Raw genomic sequence first — 4,686 nt, forward strand, 5'->3', positions numbered from 1 at the left:
TTGTGTAGAAGAAGAAGGATCTGACGTGCATTCCAATAAATATGGATCAGCACTTGTATTTTGTAGTGTAGAGAGAAATGGTAGAGTATGAGTGAGAATTAAGAGGAAGTGAGAGAATTGAGTGCTAGATGTGGAGTGGCAGTGAACAAGAGAGATCAGCTGTGGAAAACATATTTGGTGTGTAATTAAATTATGTTGTTTATTTTGTTATAAAATAATATTTTTCTTGGGCATGCAACATTTTGCTCCAAGGGAATCTAGATTGATTGCATCAAAGTAAAGTGCTTTCCAGTGATTTCATTACATTGATGCACCCCTTTCTACGGCTGATATGTCAATAAATAATTTTGATTTTCAGCATTCACATGTCACCATTTGATTTAGATGATGATTACATTGATGAAAAGAACGATTTTTAGTGTTTTTAACATTTTTATTATCATTTTATTTCAAACGTGTGAGACTTTTTAAAACCTTTTTACGTTTAAATATTATTCAAGAATAAAATGCAGTTACCTTTCAATTCAAGTATGTATTTGATTTTTTGAATGAAACATTGAATTATGAATTGACAAGCAGTGTTTTTAGGAATCCTCTCTCTCTCTCCCTGTGCGCGGGTGCGCGCTAGTGTCAATTGTAATGAGTTTATGCTTGTAATGTTTGATTTCGAAATATAATAATAATATTATGGATTGGTGCATAGTTGGATGAGCGATAAAAATAAAAATAAAAAATTTATGCTATTTTGTTGTGATGTTTACTCGTGAGTGATCACACTCATGATGGCTAAAAAAGTATAAATGAACATATTGCTAGAAAGAACACCTTTATATTAATGTATGTTTAGTAGGGATTAAAATTAGATTTTTTAGTAAATTGTGATAGAAGTTTTTGAAATGTGTGGTTAGGGATGGCAATCGGGCTCGTCGGCTCGGGCCGCCGCCGAATGTAAAACCGTACTATTACTACGCAGTATAAGAAAATTGAGAAAAATGCATCATATAAACGTCTCAAGGTTGGATTTATATTAGTGTATTTCAAAATATTTGATTTCGCGACACATGACGAAACTTTACGTTGGGGGGGTTGGTGGAAGAGGTTGTACAAAAAAACAAATCCATCATTATGAATAAACACCTAGCTTAGAGTCATATGGAAATGAAGCAAGAGGATCAAAAGCCTGAAACTATCATTAAAGTATGTAGAAACACCATAACATGTTTTTGAAACTTAAGGGCCTGTTTAGGAGCGATTTTTTCTCTCAAAAAATTAATTTTTTGATCGTTATTTCACTATTCCAGCTGTCATATTTGATTTCTTCTCCCACAAGTGGATCCCACTTTTTTTCTAACGGTCAAAAAATCAATTCTCAAAATCACTCCCAAACAGACTCTAAATAAAAACTACAATTCAGGACCTCGAGAATAAACTGAATCTGTAAAAACATGTTAGTTCATACAAGTAACTTAACATCATAACAACTATTCCAACAGCTCTATTCAATAACAACGCCCTTCAACTCCTTGTTACTCCTGAAGTTGCACAGTACAAGGTCAAAACTCATATTGTAGGCTTTAATCAACTTCTCAAAACCATATTGGAGTATTTTACAGGTCGAGTTATATTTTGATATGCCTTTGGATCGAAGTTTTGTCTCATTTCATCAATTTTCCCGTTTATACTTACTCAGCAAACTTTATGAAACATAATCCGCATTCATGGTTGAATAAAATAAAACATTATTGAGAGTCTGAAAAATTCCGTAGCAGCTTCTAATTTAACAAACAAATACAACACATTGTGGAGATAAATGCTGCAATATGAAAGAACTTTTTCTCATGCTGAATATTTTAAACATTCATAAGTGTGCATTTTCTTGTTTAATCCAGTTTTGCACCATTGAAATAACAATCCTGTTTCTGGAAAAAGAAAAAATAAATCGAGGGGTATGCTTTTATTTCGAGCTAGATAGTGAGCGGACTAACCCTAAAAAAGGGAGAAATGTTCTTCATTTTAGATAATGAAAGCATTCCATTACTACCAACCCAAAGAAATACCAGTCCAACTTATTTTAAAAATGAATGAAAAGTTCTGTACATTACCATTAACTAAACACAATGTGTCATGAGATAACTATACGAGCATCTGCTTGGAAAATTGAGACAGACAATCAAAATGGTAATTGCATAGGACAGCTGATATGCACGTAGATAAATATGAATAACGATTAACACGTGAAAAGAGATGTTCCCAAGGTTTATATGGGATTGTACCCCTGAATCTTCTTATCACTACTTTAGAACTAGTGCATAAGCGAGTACAAGAAAGCCATAGCTGGATAACTTCCTTCAAGGTTCCGGTGTGAAGCTCTTTTTTTAGATTATTAGGAATATCTTGACAAAAACCAAATTGCCTGCTGAACCTGCAGGGACTATAAGTTTCAATGACATGCTCGTTTATATATATATATATATTCTTCAAAATTCAATTATTGCTAGCTGCAACATGGTACTCCTCAAATCCCAGTTGTTGGTATCTGCACCATGGGATTGATTTTGTCACCTGTTTTACTCGCTTGATATTTGAGAAGGGTCAATTTTTTATTCGAGTTTAAGGATTTTTGGAGAAGGATTTTCGATGGAGGTGATTCGAAAGGAATATTAAGAGACTTCATTTTTGGGGTTTGAAAGTGATCAACTTCAATAAATGGCTTGTTTGGTGGAATAAATTTGGCTAGCTAAATGATTACCCTATAGGAGTAAAGTAACTTTTCATACTTCGTTTACACTATAAATTTTACGGTATTTATGGTATAAAAAAAATGTTAAACAGTAATTTTTGAATATATATTAAATAATAGGGGTGTGGTATAATTTCCACTTGTCAGAATTATTTGCCAAGCATGAACCATTCCTAGAGGCCCAACGCAATGTCGGGTAGTAACATGGAGGAATTAGTGGCTGTTGGCCCGTTGACCTGGCCAGTTTTCCAAAATGGCCTTTGACCAATGAAAAAAAAAAGGCAAAATTATTAAAAACAGTGAAAACCAAAAAAAATGAAGACAAACCCAATTTTACCCTCACTTGAAGAAGAAGCAGAAGCCGAAGCCGAAGCCGAGACTGGAAAATACTGTAGTACAGTCGACCCAGTCACCGACAAATAAGGAAAAACATGAGACCCACTTGGCCATTTCCCTCTGAAGAAGGTAAGAAATTTATACAAAAAAAATCATATTTATATTTTTATTTTTGGAAAAAAGTATGATTTTATACATATTTGTTGAGAAATCCTTGTGTAAATGTGGAATTTGGGTTGTTATTGTTTGGGAAGGAATGGAGATTGCCGAAAATGGAGTTTTCTGGCGATATCCTCGATCGGAAATGGTTTGGATGGCAAGGCTGGACGACCGGGCACGCCGTCTGGGCCCTAGACGCCCAGTTAACTGGGCCGTCTGGGCGCCTGGTGCCCAACTGGGCACCTGGGCGCCCAGTCAACTGGGAAGCTGGGCCGGTCAGCCCAGTTGACCCAGTTGACTGGGCCGTCGGTTAAGCATTGGGTTTTTTTTCTTTTTTTTTCGGTAATTATTGAAGTTAATTAAATAATTATTAATGGCTTATATTGTGTTCTCTAATATGTAATTATTTATTTGAATTGCTTAATTTGAATGTTTATTATGTATTTAAAATTATTAGTAAATATAAGATGTAAATGTTATATTATTTATCGAAATATTTATTAGTTGCTAATTTAGATTAATTAATTATTTTATATTAAGTAATAGTAAAAAAATTAAAAGAAATAATATAATATTAAATAATTAATATATCTAAAGAATTTTAAAAAATATTTAAACATTTGTAAAATAATAAAAATAAGCAATTAAATTTGAAAAGTAAATTAGCCAAAAAATTAATTTTTTGAAAAGCAATTAAAATAAATTTGTAAATATGAAATAAGCATTATGAGTAAAGAATTAAAATTAGTATTTAAACATTCATTAAAATTAAAAAACTAAATTAAGTGTTAGAAAAATAATTAAAATATTAAAATAAGCATTTAAAAATAAGTGTTACTAAATCAATTTTAAAAAATGAAATATTAAATAAGATATATATAAAGAATTTAAATATATAATTAAACATATGTAAATAATTAAAATAAGTTTTAAAACTTCATTAAAAATAAATAACTAAATTAACTGTTAGAAAAAAAATTAAAATAAGCAATTAAAATATCAAAATAAGTGATAGTAAAATAATTAAAGAAATAATTAAATATTAAATAACATATATATATATAAACATTTGAAAAAAAAAGGAATACGCAATTAAATTTGAAAATTAAAATATTAATCAAATTATTTTTGTGCAAAGCAATTAAAATAAATTTGTAAATTTGAAATAAGCATTATGCGTAAAGAATTAAAATTAGTATTTAAACATTCATTAAAATTAAAAAACTAAATTAAGTGTTAGAAAAATAATTAAAATATTAAAATAAGTATTTAAAAACAAGTGTTACTAAATTAATTTTAAAAAATGAAATATTAAATAAGATATATATAAACAATTTAAATATATAATTAAACATTTGTAAATAATTAAAATAAGTTTTAAAACTTCATTAAAAATAAATAACTAAATTAACTGTTAGAAAAAAAATTAAAATAAGCAATTAAAATATCAA

The sequence above is a fragment of the Olea europaea genome, unplaced genomic scaffold (genome assembly GCF_002742605.1).
Source record: "Olea europaea var. sylvestris unplaced genomic scaffold, O_europaea_v1 scaffold1429, whole genome shotgun sequence".
Lineage (NCBI taxonomy): Eukaryota > Viridiplantae > Streptophyta > Magnoliopsida > Lamiales > Oleaceae > Olea > Olea europaea.